Source organism: Thalassophryne amazonica, chromosome 9 (genome assembly GCF_902500255.1).
Source record: "Thalassophryne amazonica chromosome 9, fThaAma1.1, whole genome shotgun sequence".
In the NCBI taxonomy this organism is placed as follows: Eukaryota; Metazoa; Chordata; class Actinopteri; order Batrachoidiformes; family Batrachoididae; genus Thalassophryne; species Thalassophryne amazonica.
Window position 1 is genome coordinate 3,099,980 of NC_047111.1, and position 16,485 is coordinate 3,116,464.

A 16,485-nucleotide genomic window follows, 5' to 3' on the forward strand; every position below is an offset into this window, starting at 1 on the left:
CAGATGGAAAATTCGCCTTAAAACACACAGGGGGCACAGGGGGACTTTGCATTATGGGCTTATAAAAGGCCTTCGTTGTCTGTCTAAATATACCAAATAGCTCTGCAATTAACTTAATTAGGCCATAATATTTTTACCTTTTACATACCATGTTTCCAAAATACTGGACAAGCTCACAATAATGTTCATTCAAACTAAAGCAGTTCCATGTACATTTTTATCATAGATTTGATTAAAGAATGATCAGGCAGTAACGTCAGTTCTTTTATTCATCTTGGCCCAGTTGTTGCAAGCTGAGTGTTTCTGCCTTGTCTGCTTCAGTAGAACTCATGAGGAGGTTGTCCAGGGTTCCTTCTTCCAGTCCATTTCAAAGGGGGGTCTGCTGCTGGTGCCGTGTTGGCAGAAGAGTTATAAATCTCTTCTTTGTTCGCTTCGAGACTGTGACACCAGGAGCAGCGGCCGGGAGCAACTTCACAGTGGGGGGCACGAGGTGAGACGCACGCTGTTGTGTCATCCCACGCAAAGTAAACGGGCCCCGACGGCGACTCCAGACGGGCGCTGAAAGACTGTGCAGACCAGCTTGCTGGGATCTTCAACCGGCACTTGACACAGTCTGCTGTCCCGTCACACCTGAAGACCTCCACCATCGCCCCCCCCCCATCCAAGAAACCCCCTATAACCAGCCTCAGTGATGGCCTGCTGCACTCACACCGCTGGTGATGACGTGTTTTGAAAAACTGGTAAGACGTCACAGGATGTCATTCCTAACCCCACTTCAGACCCAAACCAATTCACTTACAAGGCCAACAGGTCAACAGAGGACGCCGTGACCTCTGCCCTCCACACCACGCTGACCCACCTGGACCAACAGGGTAACTACGCCCATCTTCTCTTCATAGATTATAGTTCAGCGTTCAACATCATCCTCCCCCACGGCCTCCTGAGGAACCTGCTGAACCTCGGTCTGCCTCATTCCACATGTCTCTGGATTAAGGACTTTCTGTCAGATGGCTCACAGAGAGTCAGGATTGGCCCCCACATATCCACAGCTCTCACACTCAGCACTGGTTCCCCTCCAGGCTGCATGCTGAGCCCACTGTTCTTCACCCTCTACAACTCTGACTGCACCCCATCCAAAACCAGTACCCCCTTCACTAAGTATGTGGACAACACCACAGTGGTCGGCTGTATCACTGGAGGAGATGAGTCCACCTACCAGGCGGAGGTGCACCAGCTGACCGTGTGGTGTAGAGAAGATAACCTACTCCTGAACACATCCAAAACCAAGGAGCTAATCATAGACTTCAGGAGAAACAAAAAACATATTCAAGTGCAGGTGACACAATATGCAATGTTTTTGTTGTATTTAAGACTAAAATTAAACAGCAGTTTTAAATTAATGCTTTCCCGGTCTGTTGTTACTGAAGCAGGGCTTGACATAAAATTTAGAAGTTAGTGGCCCACAGTGTGGGAGCACTGGCCCATGGTTTTGTGCGCGAGCGAGTGGGTGTGAATGTGTTTGTTTGTGAAACTGCGACAGAATGGCGTCCTGTCCTGGGTGTACTGCGCCTCGCACTCTTTGTCTGCTGGGATAGGCTCCAGCCCCCCGCGACCCTTGACTGGACTAAGCAGTTGAAGATGAGTGTGAGTGAGTGTGACAGTTCATGATATTCCACCTTGAAATCCTGCAAATAAAACTGCCTATATAATATAAACCAATCCAGAAAAAAACATAATAGTCTGTGGACCATGGAGTTAAAAAAAAAAAGAATTTATCAGAGGGTATTCTCAAGTGTAAAAAAATAAAGTGACTCCCATAAAATTTAGAGGGCATTTTTTTAGCAGCCCTCAGAGTTGGCTAACTCACAGTCAGAAATGTAAAATACAGATGTAGGTCCATATCAAAACTAAAAAGTACTGTATGCCTTGTCTGGATTGGAGTTATAGATCTAAAAATAGAAAAAAAAAATGTTTGGCTCCTTTGCTCATGTTGTCACCGTGGGGTTTCCACAAAGGCAAGCTGGTTAGACTTTTAAACTTCAAAACTTTAGCTTCAAAACAGCCAGGGTCTACCAGGACCAAGCATATACTTTACTTAGTTGTCAGCATACGATGGATAGGCCCTGCAGATTTGGCAGAAAACCTCATTCTTCTCTTGGTCATGACAAAGCCACAACCATTTCTGTGGCCAGGTTGGGACAAAACCTCTCTTCCTCTTGTTTCTTACATACAGCCTGTCTCTCTCCCACGCGTGGAATGTCTTAAACCTAAACCTACTTCTAGGCATCTTATATATCCTTAGACTGGGTCTCATTAACATAAGATCACTGTCCTCAAAATCACTGTTGAGCAATGATCTAATTATTGATCATCACTTAGATATGATTGAGTTATGTGAAACCTGGCTTAAACCTACAGCTGTCCTCCCCTTAAATGAGGCCTGCCCACCAGCTTATACATTTAGTCACGTCCCTTGTGATGCGAAGCAAGGTGGAGGTGTTGCTCTTATTTATAAATCTAGGTTTAGCTTATTAGTTGTTGGGGGTTACAAATATCACTCGTTTGAGCATCTGATTGTCCACTCTGCTCAGGATATTACACATTGCCAAGGTCAGAAGAATAAAATTCAGTCGTATTATGTTGTCACTGTATATAGGCCTCCTGGCCCATATTCTGAATTCTTACATGAATTTGGTGCGTTCATCTCTAACTTGTCAACTAGTGTAGATAACATTCTGATCATTGGTGACTTTAACATTCATATAAATAAGCCTTCTGATCCCCTCTGCAAATCATTTATGGAAATTGTGGATGCATTAGGATTTTAGCAATGCATTCGGGATTCAACGCACATTAGTGGAAATACCCTGGATCTGGTTCTCGCACGTGGTATTGCTGTCACGAATACTGACATCATGCCTCTTACATCAGTGATCTCTGATCGCTCATTTATTACGTTTACAGTATCACTGCCGTGTTTAGTGGAACAACAACCTTATATATCATTATGGCGATGCATCAACTCCTCAACTAAGACTGAACTCGAAGCTAAACTGCCTGATATCTTAGCTTCACATCTGACAAATACCCAGTCAGTAGACAGACTTGTGGATAGTTTAAACTCAGTGCTCAAAACTACACTCGACATGATTGCACCACCTGTGTTAAAACCGTGCTCCCCCAAATCACAGTCACCTTGGTTCAATGATTATCTGCGTGACCTCAAGCATAAAGCAAGAGGTCTAGAACGGAAATGGTGTCATTCAAAATTAGAAGTATTTCACCTTGCGTGGCGTGATGCTATCTTAGACTATAAGCATGCATTACTGGCTACAAAGCGGACTTACTACCCTGATTTGATCAACAAAAACAAGCATAACTCAAAGTTCTTGTTTGACACGGTGGCAACACTTATTCATGGACAACCACCTGTAGTTCGCTTTCCTTTTACAGCACAAGATTTCCTGGATTACTTTGGGAAGAAAATAGAAGACATCAGGTTAACATATCCCGGCATGCCTTAACCCAGCCACTACACCCCGCTATTGAGGTTGGCGCCTCCTTAACTAGCTGACCTAATTAAACCTTACGTACCAGCCCAGGCTTTACGTTCTCAGGTTGCAGGACTACTTTGTGTCCCTAAGGTGAATAAGAAGTCTGCGGGTCACAGAGCTTTCTCTTATCATGCCCCTGTTCTGTGGAATGATCTCCCTGCATCAATAAAACAGATTCTGTGGAGACTTTCAAGTCCAGACTTAAGATGCACTTATTTTCCCTTTCATATGGCTAGCATACTGGTACAGTTTAGTTTTATGCTTTTTACTCTTAATTTATTTATTAGTAATTGGAGCAGCCTGCGGCCTCAACTTTACCTAAATTCTGGGTCTTTTAGTGAAGTTTAGGGCTTGTGGCCGGCAATCACCTTAGTATTTCTCTGTTTTCCTTGCTGTTTAATGCTGGCAAATTATACAGTAGTTTTTGTCGTTCTGATGCCTGATTCTGTTTTTTCTCTGTTTAAGGTGCAGCTCCATCCAAATCAAATCAATTTTATTTATATAGCGCCAAATCACAACAAACAGTTGCCCCAAGGCGTTTTATATTGTAAGGCAAAAGCCATACAATAATTACAGAAAAACCCCAACGGTCAAAACGACCCCCTGTGAGCAAGCACTTGGCGACAGTGGGAAGGAAAAACTCCCTTTTAACAGGAAGAAACCTCCAGCAGAACCAGGTTCAGGGAGGGGCAGTCTTCTGCTGGGACTGGTTGGGGCTGAGGGAGAGAACCAGGAAAAGGACATGCTGTGGAGGGGAGCAGAGATCGATCACTAATGATTAAATGCAGAGTGGTGCATACAGAGCAAAAAGAGAAAGAAACACTCAGTGCATCATGGGAACCCCCCAGCAGTCTAAGTCTATAGCAGCATAACTAAGGGATGGTTCAGGGTCACCTGATCCAGCCCTAACTATAAGCTTAGCAAAAAGGAAAGTTTTAAGCCTAATCTTAAAAGTAGAGAGGGTGTCTGTCTCCCTGATCCGAATTTGGAGCTGGTTCCAAAGGAGAGGAGCCTGAAAGCTGAAGGCTCTGCCTCCCATTCTACTCTTACAAACCCTAGGAACTACAAGTAAGCCTGCAGTCTGAGAGCGAAGCGCTCTATTGGGGTGATATGGTACTATGAGGTCCCTAAGATAAGATGGGACCTGATTATTCAAATCCTTATAAGTAAGAAGAAGAATTTTAAATTCTATTCTAGAATTAACAGGAAGCCAATGAAGAGAGGCCAATATGGGTGAGATATGCTCTCTCCTTCTAGTCCCTGTCAGTACTCTAGCTGCAGCATTTTGAATTAACTGAAGGCTTTTCAGGGAACTTTTAGGACAACCTGATAATAATGAATTACAATAGTCCAGTCTAGAGGAAATAAATGCATGAATTAGTTTTTCAGCATTACTCTGAGACAAGACCTTTCTAATTTTAGAGATATTGCGCAAATGCAAAAAAGCAGTCCTACATATTTGTTTAATATGCGCATTGAATGACATATCCTGATCAAAAATGACTCCAAGATTTCTCACAGTATTACTAGAGGTCAGGGTAATGCCATCCAGAGTAAGGATCTGGTTAGACACCATGTTTCTAAGATTTGTGGGGCCAAGTACAATAACTTCAGTTTTATCTGAGTTTAAAAGCAGGAAATTAGAGGTCATCCATGTCTTTGTCTGTAAGACAATCCTGCAGTTTAGCTAATTGGTGTGTGTCCTCTGGCTTCATGGATAGATAAAGCTGGGTATCATCTGCGTAACAATGAAAATATAAGCAATGCTTTCTAATAATACTGCCTAAGGGAAGCATGTATAAAGTGAATAAAATTGGTCCTAGCACAGAACCTTGTGGAACTCCATAATTAACCTTAGTCTGTGAAGAAGATTCCCCATTTACATGAACAAATTGTAATCTATTAGATAAATATGATTCAAACCACCGCAGCACAGTGCCTTTAATACCTATGGCATGCTCTAATCTCTGTAATAAAATTTTATGGTCAACAGTATCAAAAGCAGCACTGAGGTCTAACAGAACAAGCACAGAGATGAGTCCACTGTCTGAGGCCATAAGAAGATCATTTGTAACCTTCACTAATGCTGTTTCTGTACTATGATGAATTCTAAAACCTGACTGAAACTCTTCAAATAGACCATTCCTCTGCAGATGATCAGTTAGCTGTTTTACAACTACCCTTTCAAGAATTTTTGAGAGAAAAGGAAGGTTGGAGATTAGCCTATAATTAGCTAAGATAGCTGGGTCAAGTGATGGCTTTTTAAGTAATGGTTTAATTATTGCCACCTTAATTAATGGTAGGGCTTCCTTGAGCAGCCTGGTAGGAAAGGGGTCTAATAGACATGTTGATGGTTTGGAGGAAGTAACTAATGAAAATAACTCAGACAGAACAATCGGAGAGAAAGAGTCTAACCAAATACCGCCATCACTGAAAGCAGCCAAAGATAACGATATGTCTTTGGGATGGTTATGAGTAATTTTTTCTCTAATAGTTAAAATTTTATTAGCAAAGAAAGTCATGAAGTCATTACTAGTTAAAGTTAAAGGAATACTCGGCTCAATAGAGCTCTGACTCTGTGTCAGCCTGGCTACAGTGTTGAAAAGAAACCTGGGGTTGTTCTTATTTTCTTCAATTAGTGATGAGTAGTAAGATGTCCTAGCTTTACGGAGGGCTTTTTTTATAGAGCAACAGACTCTTTTTCCAGGCTAAGTGAAGATCTTCTAAATTAGTGAGACGCCATTTCCTCTCCAACTTACGGGTTATCTGCTTTAAGATGCGAGTTTGAGAGTTATACTACGGAGTCAGGCACTTCTGATTTAAGGCTCTCTTTTTCAGAGGAGCTACAGCATCCAGAGATGGGAGTTGTATTCGTGTTGGCGATCCTCCTGTCCTGTGCGGCAATAGCATTTCTTGTATATTCGTCCATGAATTGTTCTGTGAATTGTTTCTGTAATTTATGTTTGTAGCATGGCCAAAGCAGAGGGTCACCCCTTTGAGCCTGGTCTGCTTGAGATTTCTTCCTCAGAGGGAGTTTTTCCTTACCACTGTTGCTCTGGGGGTTAGTAAGGTTAGACCTTACCCATGTGAAGCGCTTTGAGGCAACTCTGTTGTGATTTGGCGCTATATAAATGAAAATAAATTGAAATTGAAACCAAGCTTCCTCTTCTGGCCAATTCCTTTAGCAAAACTCTTTCCTGGTTGTTGTCCGGGTTTGGGTGGATGTAGTTTAAACATATTTCAGTTCGAATTTCAAAGCGTTCTGTTAGATTTGCATCTTGTTCGTCTTCGTTTCCTGTAACTTTCCGCGCATTTAAAGATGCTAACGAACATTGCAGAAGATCGGTGACGGAAACGGCCAAACGCATGCTCCACGCATCGACAACATACATTTCAATATGTGTGGGATTCTGCGGGAGCATGGAGCGTGGTTAGGGATGGGTATTGAAAAGATTTTATTGATATCGATACCATTATCGATTACGTTTATCGATGCAATTCCTTATTGATTCCCTTATCGATACCTCTTGTGAATTTTCTGTGTACTAAAAGTAGGCTTTAAAGGTTATGTATGTCAACATTTTATTGAGTCTTAAAGTAAATAAATATGAAATTGGTCACTGGATCCTTAAACACTGGACCTAAATAAACTCTACATGGTGGATCCTTGATCTCTGGACATAAATAGAAATAAACAAAATCTGTAGTTTTTGTCAAAAGCATTTCCTTTCAGACATTATTGGCATGAATGTCTTTCCATACCTCTGAGCTGACTTCACGTCAGTATCAGTTTAATTCATAAAGAATGCAGGATGTCTAATTTTGGGAAGAAAAAAATGTTTTAGTTGACTGTAGTTTATTTTCTGTATTACAGCGTTTGGAAAGAGGAGTCATTTTATTTAAAGCGGCAATTCGTTTTGAAGTTAGTAATTCCGACCGGACTGTCTCGGCCATGCAGCGTTTGGAGCTGTGCCAACGGAACGGAGGATGATTCTCGTTTCTTGACTGCAACAAGACAAGATCCCACACTTAGCGACTTTAATCTGCACAAAAGTGACTCACAGTCATGACTGTCATATTTTAATGGCTTTTAGAGGAGGTTAGAAGCAGATTTGCCACTTCTGAAGAGTTATTACTATTATTGCTGTTGTTGTTGCTATTATTATTATTATTATTATTAATATATACATAAAAGAAATCAATTAAAAATATTACAATTTTTAATACATTTGACTCTTATGACAACAAGCACTGAGCCATTAATTATTATACAGAAAACAAATGCACACAAACATGCTGAAATACCAACAGCTAATGCTAACTTTAACATTGAAAATGCCGTAGACTTGCTAACACGTTAGCATCGGTCCCGGAAAAATTAAGATAAAGTCCAACAACCCAGCTTCATGCTTCAAAGTGCAGTCGCTCTGCAGAAGCGGTTGATTACAGAGCCGCTGCAGGGTCTGCAATCAACGTAGAGAAATGATAATTTTCCCGACAAAGACCCTCAAAAACAACGGCCACTCTGAAGGACCGATAAGGGAAACGTTAAACAAAAAGACTATTGATAACGGTGGATTGAATCATTTCTTAATGATACCCAACCCGAGATGTGAGATGTGGTCTGTGGTGCGAGACCAACAAACAAAGAAGAAGAAGACCAAAACAAACATGGTGGACTCAGTGAAGTTTGATGACACGGAGATGTGAAGAAATTCGACGTTGCCACTGCAAAATATGGTAAAACCAGTGCTTAATTTGTAAAGTGGGAGGTCCTGGAGCGCAGAGGATGGGTGGCTCCGGTGCAGAAAAAAAAGAAGGGCGGGGGGGGGGGGGGGGGGGGGGGGGCTTGAGAACAATGCTGTGCGCCACACCAAAAATAAACTGGGCATGTATTGTAGTCCTAATAACTCTAGTCACACCAAATCCGGATAGAGTACAAATTCCTGTTTAATGATGTACAGTGGTCCCTCGTTTATCGCGGGAGTTACGTTCTAAAAATAACCCGCGATAAACGAAATCCATCACATTTTCTCACTTGTGTAAACACTCTTTTTTCTTCTGTGCGAGAATATTATAAACAGACACACGCAGAACACAATGCGCAGCTCTCCCTTCGCTCACTGCCTCCAGAGGTACAGATGCAGGACCCGCAAAGAATCCAATCCATCTCTCGGTGGCCACGGAGCTCTGCGGCTACGGTCAACATCCGGATCAAAACAGCGAGCGTAGCCTCTGGACCTGTTGCCAGATTTGGCGCAACTCCGCACAGCAGACAGGAGGGCGGTGGCAGTGAGAGCAATCGCGGTGATTTTTTAAAAAATATTTTGTTAGTCAAGAGAGGTGGCGGATCACCGGAAACAGTATAAAAAGCTGGCAGAGCCAACGTCCGAGGTTCCGGAGCACGCTCCGGCTTGCTCCCTCTCAAATTAAGCCCTGGGTAAAACAAATAGAATTTTGCGTATTTTTGTAGTGGACCTCATTTGATAAATTGTACTGGCCCGTAGTGGCCAAAATGGCGCTGGGCCAGCGGGCAAATTGCTATGTCCAGCCCTGTGAAGAGATAAATGTTCGGATTTTGAACTGCGCAACACTAAAAACCAGGAACGTCTGAGCGAGTCACAACACTGGAAATGAAAGAGGAAGTGACATCAGCGGGAGAACCATTTAATTAACAGCCCCATTTATTTGGTTAGCAATCAGATGTAGTTGTGTGTTGAAGTGCTTCATTTCTGGAGTTATGCCGGCTCCATGTGTTTGCTGCAAGTTTATGAAAACACTGTTGCAGGTGGAGTCCGGTGGTTTCAGTTTCCTGAGGATCATGTGCGGAGGAATGAGTGGATTGTGGACCAGCCCCACTTTATTTTCACACTCGAACACTGCGGCTTAAACAATGATGCAGCCAATTTATGGATTTTTTACAGGCTACTGACAGCCCTGTTTGCAGGATTGTTCAGGATTTTTTTTCCATCATTTTTAGTGATTATTTGTGCACATTTTTTGGTGTTACCTACACTTTCAGCCCATTATCATTGGGGGGACCTGTGCGGAAAGGGTCAGGGACTTCTGTTTCCTGGGAGTCCACATAGAGGAGAAACTGACCTGGGACAGGAACACCACACACTTGGTAAAGAAGGCACAGCAAAGACTCCACTTTCTGAGCATCCTCAGGAAAAATAACATAAACCACGATAGCCAACACCATCCTAAAGGTCTCGTCCCACCCTGGACACTCGCTGTTTGAGCTGCTGCCATCAGCAGACGGTAGAGGACCATTAAACAAGAACAAATAGACTGAAAAACAGTTTCTACCCAAATGCTGTTAGAGCTTTGAATGCCACTGGAACCAAACAGCCAGGTCACATGACACACTTGGAATGAGTGCAGTGTTTATGTGCAATATCCACAGTTTTGTACATACTTTTCTCTTTGTTTTTAATGTAATCTCTTTTTTGCTACTGCATTCTTATAATTTTGTTTTAAATTTGTGCTCTGGACCCACCTCTTTCATTCTGTTAAATTTTATGTTTGTTTTATTTTCTTCTCCAGACCTTTTAAGTCTGCATGTGGTTTACTCAGGTTTATATTTGCACTGAAAGCCTGCACCTTACCTTTTGTTGTACTTTGTTACAATGACACATAAAGTATCTGTGTATCTGTAAATGACTTGAAACTTCAGCCTTGGGCTGAAAGTCTCATCATAGTGCATGTGGACTGAGGCACTACATGTAAATACATTTTGGTTTTGTTTCAAGACGCTAATCATGTTGTCTACAATCTAAATTTCTTTAAGTCAATAGTATATGAACACCAGGTATAATATAATCTACAGTGGGTTGCAAAAGTATTCAGCCCCTTGATAATTCACGCATTTTAATTTGTTTATTTGTTTAATCAGGCTTCTCAATATAAAAATTTCTAAAATTATCTTCCTTAGAATCAAACTGAAAGTAAATCTCTACAACTTGATATAAATGAATTAAAAATATAAAAGCTAAGATGATGGTTTTTAATGCAGTGCCACCTGAGGGATTGAAGGTCACGGGCATTCAATGTTGGTTTTCGGTCTTGCCACTTACGTGTAGAAAGTTCTCCAGACTCTCTGAATCTTCTGATTATGGACTGTAGATGATGGAATCCCTAAATTCCTTGCAACTGAACGTTGAGAAACATTGTTCTTAAACTGTTGGACTATTTTTCACGCAGTTGTTCACAAAGTGGTGATCCTCGCCCCGTCTTTGCTTGTGAACAGCTGAGCCTTTTGGGGATGCTCCTTTTATACACAGTCATGACACTCACAATTAGTGTCCTCAGTTCCCAAATGTTTACTGAGTGTTGTTAGAAGGAAAGGTGATATAACACAGTGGTAAACATACCACTGTCCCAGCTTTTTTGAAACGTGTTGCAGGCATCCATTTTAAAATGAGCAAATATTTGCACAAAAAGTAGAGAAGCTTCTCAAGCTTCTCTACTATGGAAACCACCTGGACAACTGAGAGCCTACACAGAAACATTTGCACAAAAACAATAAAGTTTATCAGTTTGAACATTAAATATCTTGTCTTTATGGTGTATTCAATTGAATATAGGTTGAAGAGGATTTGAAAATCATTGTATTCTGTTTTTATTTACATTTTACACCATGTCCCAACTTCATTGGAATTGAGGTTGTAATGTAATATGCCTGAATGCATGTTTTACTCAATCACTGGTTGGTTGTTTTATTTATTTGTAAAAACCAACACACAAGTTACTGTAATGTGTGTGTCGGTTCTCACAAATAAATGTGTATTTGTAAATATGTAATTTTTTTCATTGTTAAAAAAAAGGGCATTTGCAAAACTGAACATTGTGTTTGTGAAGTATAATTCGCAATGAATAGCGACCAACGGTCACTATTCACACGCCTATCCAGTTGATGGCAGTGTTCTATTCATTTTGATGGAGGAGGGGAAGTGACTGAAAGAGACAGATTTTTCCCATAATGCCTTTTGGTGCACATGTCTGTTAACGCTCAAACCTTCACGATTAGCGCATTACTTTAAAAGATGTGCGATATTTTCACTTTGTAAAAATGACAGTTGCCGTTAATGTTGATAAACTATCAAAATTAGTATTGTTTATAAATGAAACCATGAGTGAAAAATGCTTTGTGTTTCATGTCTCCTGCTGACTGTCTGTGTCGTTGCATGTGGAAAGTAAATGGCACTTTCTTTTCGTTTTTAATTTAATTGTAACAGCAGCTGGCAACTGGCACGTCCCCTTCTGCTGGGGGAGGACTAAGCTCACAGCGGTCCGACTGTTGCAAAACACGCAACAGACAGGCACTAACATGTATGATTTTAGGGTTTACAAATGTTTTTGACTGTTAAGCTTTACTCACTATGCCAGCAAAAAAAATGTTACTGGACTGAAATTTAGCGGATCTATTTGGTCCAATGATGGCTTTCAAAATTAGCTGAAAAGCTAATCTGCTAACAAAAAGTTAGCACAGCTAATTAGCGGTTAGTGGATTATACTGTGCCCACCATCGGCCCTTAGATTGAAAGCATACGTGCACGAACACACACACACGCACACAGTCAGCCTCGTATATTAGATCACAGCCCGCTCACTAGAGCCCTTATTTTCACAGTTCACGTGGTTCTCAGGTCAGGTAGCAGCGTCACACTTTTCTTACTATGTAGTATCGGCTGGCTCGGGTCTGAACGGGCCAGCGTGCACCGTGTAGCAGTTAAAGTGCACATTTTTTCAATTAAAATGTCCCTGCTGTGTGTCAGAGTGTTGCAGTGATCTGACCTGCCGTCACCTTTTTATCATCTTTCACTTGAGTCTCATTAATGTCAATCAATCAATCAATCAACTTTTTTCTTATATAGCGCCAAATCACAACAAACAGTTGCCCCAAGGCGCTCCATATTGCAAGGCAAGGCCATACAATAATTATGAAAAACCCCAACGGTCAAAAATACCCCCTATGAGCAAGCACTTGGCCACAGTGGGAAGGAAAAACTCCCTTTTAACAGGAAGAAACCTCCAGCAGAACCAGGCTCAGGGAGGGGCAGTCTTCTGCTGAGACTGGTTGGGGCTGAGGGAGAGAACCAGGACAAAGACATGCCGAGAAGGGGGGCAGAGATCGATCACTAATGATTAAATGCAGAGTGATGCATACGGAGCAAAAAGAGAAAGAAACAGTGCATCATGGGAACCCCCCACAGTCTACGTCTAAAGCAACATAACCAAGGGATGGTCCAGGGTCACCCGATCCAGCCCTAACTATAAGCCTTAGCGAAAAGGAAAGTTTTAAGCCTAATCTTAAAAGTAGAGAGGGTATCTGTCTCCCTGATCTGAATTGGGAGCTGGTTCCACAGGAGAGGAGCCTGAAAGCTGAAGGCTCTGCCTCCCATTCTACTCTTACAAACCCTAGGAACTACAAGTAAGCCCGCAGTCTCAGAGCGAAGCGCTCTAATGGGGTAATATGGTACTACGAGGTCCCTAAGATAAGATGGGACCTGATTATTCAAAACCTTATAAGTAAGAAGAAGAATTGTAAATTCTATTCTAGAATTAACAGGAAGCCAATGAAGAGAGGCCAACACAGGAGAGATATGCTCTCTCCTGCTAGTCCCCGTCAGTACTCTAGCTGCAGCATTCTGAACCAACTGATGGCTTTTTAGGGAACTTTTAGGACAACCTGATAATAATGAATTACAATTGGACTATTGTAATTCATTGCCTAGAGGAAATAAATGCATGAATTAGTTTTTCAGCATCACTCTGAGACAAGACCTTTCTGATTTTAGAGATATTGCGTAAATGCAAAAAGGCAGTCCTACATATTTGTTTAATATGCGCTTTGAATGACATATCCTGATCAAAAATAACTCCAAGATTTCTCACAGTATTACTAGAGATCAGGGAAATGCCATCCATAGTAACGATCTGGTTAGACACCATGCTTCTAAGATTTGTGGGGCCAAGTACAATAACTTCAGTTTTATCTGAGTTTAAAAGCAGGAAATTAGAGGTCATCCATGTCTTTATGTCTGTAAGACAATCCTGCAGTTTAGCTAATTGGTGTGTATCCTCTGGCTTCATGGATAGATAAAGCTGGGTATCATCTGCGTAACAATGAAAATTTAAGCAATACCGTCTAATAATACTGCCCAAGGGAAGCATGTATAAAGTGAATAAAATTGGTCCTAGCACAGAACCTTGTGGAACTCCATAATTAACTTTAGTCTGTGAAGAAGATTCCCCATTTACATGAACAAACTGTAATCTATTAGACAAATATGATTCAAACCACCGCAGCGCAGCGCCTTTAATACCTATGACATGCTCTAATCTCTGTAATAAAATTTTATGGTCAACAGTATCAAAAGCAGCACTGAGGTCCAACAGAACAAGCACAGAGATGAGTCCACTGTCCGAAGCCATAAGAAGATCATTTGTAACCTTCACTAATGCTGTTTCTGTACTATGATGAATTCTAAAACCTGACTGAAACTCTTCAAATAGACCATTCCTCTGCAGGTGATCAGTTAGCTGTTTTACAACTACCCTCTCAAGAATCTTTGAGAGAAAAGGAAGGTTGGAGATTGGCCTATAATTAGCTAAGATAGCTGGGTCAAGTGATGGCTTTTTAACTAATGGTTTAATTACTGCCACCTTAAAGGCCTGTGGTACATAACCAACTAACAAAGATAGATTGATCATATTTAAGATTGAAGCATTAAATAATGGTAGGACTTCCTTGAGCAGCCTGGCAGGAATGGGGTCTAATAAACATGTTGATGGTTTGGATGAAGTAACTAATGAAAATAACTCAGACAGAACAATCGGAGAGAAAGAGTCTAACCAAATACCGGCATCACTGAAAGCAGCCAAAGATAACGATACATCTTTGGGATGGTTATGAGTAATTTTTTCTCTAATAGTCAAAATTTTGTTAGCAAAGAAAGTCATGAAGTCATTACTAGTTAAAGTTAATGGAATACTCAGCTCAATAGAGCTCTGACTCTTTGTCAGCCTGGCTACAGTGCTGAAAAGAAACCTGGGGTTGTTCTTATTTTCTTCAATTAGTGATGAGTAGAAAGATGTCCTAGCTTTACGGAGGGCTTTTTTATAGAGCAACAAACTCTTTTTCCAGGCTAAGTGAAGATCTTCTAAATTAGTGAGACGCCATTTCCTCTCCAACTTACGGGTTATCTGCTTTAAGCTACGAGTTTGTGAGTTATACCACGGAGTCAGACACTTCTGATTTAAAGCTCTCTTTTTCAGAGGAGCTACAGCATCCAAAGTTGTCTTCAATGAGGATGTAAAACTATTGACGAGATACTCTAACTCCCTTACAGAGTTTAGGTAGCTACTCTGCTCTGTGTTGGTATATGACATTAGAGAACATAAAGAAGGAATCATATCCTTAAACCTAGTTACAGCGCTTTCTGAAAGACTTCTAGTGTAATGAAACTTATTCCCCACTGCAGGGTAGTCCATCAGGGTAAATGTAAATGTTATTAAAAAATGATCAGACAGAAGGGAGTTTTCAGGGAATACTGTTAAGTCTTCTATTTCCATACCATAAGTCAGAACAAGATCTAAAATATGATTAAAGTGGTGGGTGGACTCATTTACTTTTTGAGCAAAGCCGATAGAGTCTAATAATAGATTAAATGCAGTGTTGAGGCTGTCATTCTCAGCATCTGTGTGGATGTTAAAATCGCCCACTATAATTATCTTATCTGAGCTAAGCACTAAGTCAGACAAAAGGTCTGAAAATTCACAGAGAAACTCACAGTAACGACCAGGTGGACGATAGATAATAACAAATAAAACTGGTTTTTGGGACTTCCAATTTGGATGGACAAGACTAAGAGACAAGCTTTCAAATGAATTAAAGCTCTGTCTAGGTTTTTGATTAATTAATAAGATGGAATGGAAGATTGCTGCTAATCCTCCGCCCCGGCCCGTGCTACGAGCATTCTGACAGTTAGTGTGACTCGGGGGTGTTGACTCATTTAAACTAACATATTCATCCTGCTGTAACCAAGTTTCTGTTAGGCAGAATAAATCAATACGTTGATCAATTATTATATCATTTACCAACAGGGACTTAGAAGAGAGAGATCTAATGTTTAATAGACCACATTTAACTGTTTTAGTCTGTGGTGCAATTGAAGGTGCTATATTATTTTTTCTTTTTGAATTTTTATGCTTAAATAGATTTTTGCTGGTTATTGGTGGTCTGGGAGCAGGCACCGTCCCTACGGGGATGGGGTAATGAGGGGATGGCAGGGGGAGAGAAGCTGCAGAGAGGTGTATAAGACCACAGCTCTGCCTCCTGGTCCCAATGTCAAATTGCTCTCTGAAAATTAATGATGACAAGATACACACAATGCAACTTACTACACCTTAACTAAAGGAACATGAAATATACAATGACATGGATACAATTCTTCTTTATTACCCGTGTGTACAACAGGGACCTCAGCTAGAATAATGTAATACAATACCAGGGTAAATAAAGAAAAATAATCATAAATGAACCTCTCAAAATACCAGCTGCTGAAACAGGAATGACAGCAGTTTAGCATTATGTGTTGATGTACAGACATCACTGACTTCACATGGTCGTTAGCAAATGTCAAAAGAAATTGAGAGTTTTCACTTGTAAAATGAGCTTCCAGTACCAGGACAGTTTAGTTGGTGAGGAGTCACGATCACGTTACTGTTGTCAGTTAAGTAAAGTTGGAAAGACGTTCAAAGATTCAGCCTTCTGGAATCAATAACTTCAAAGTGAATCATCGTTTTAAATCAAATGTCACCTCTTTCCAAATGCTGTAATACAAAGTACAATCGATCAAAATCTTTTGTATCCCCACCAAAGTACAACCAGAGGGAGCTCATTGATGTATGATATGAGTTTGTT

At 41.0% G+C, this 16,485-nt stretch overlaps 1 protein-coding gene and 1 long non-coding RNA gene across 2 annotated transcripts in view; both read right to left on the minus strand.

Annotated features, from left to right (window-relative positions):
- The window catches only part of vps26c (VPS26 endosomal protein sorting factor C), an 82,717-nt gene that overhangs the window by 5,632 nt on the left and 60,600 nt on the right, over positions 1 to 16,485 (minus strand).
- Positions 10,297 to 16,095, minus strand: LOC117516661. Its single transcript, XR_004562513.1, has 3 exons — positions 16,065 to 16,095; positions 14,457 to 14,458; positions 10,297 to 10,380 (listed from the first exon to the last, which is right to left on the minus strand). It is a non-coding gene; the product is annotated as an uncharacterized LOC117516661 (long non-coding RNA).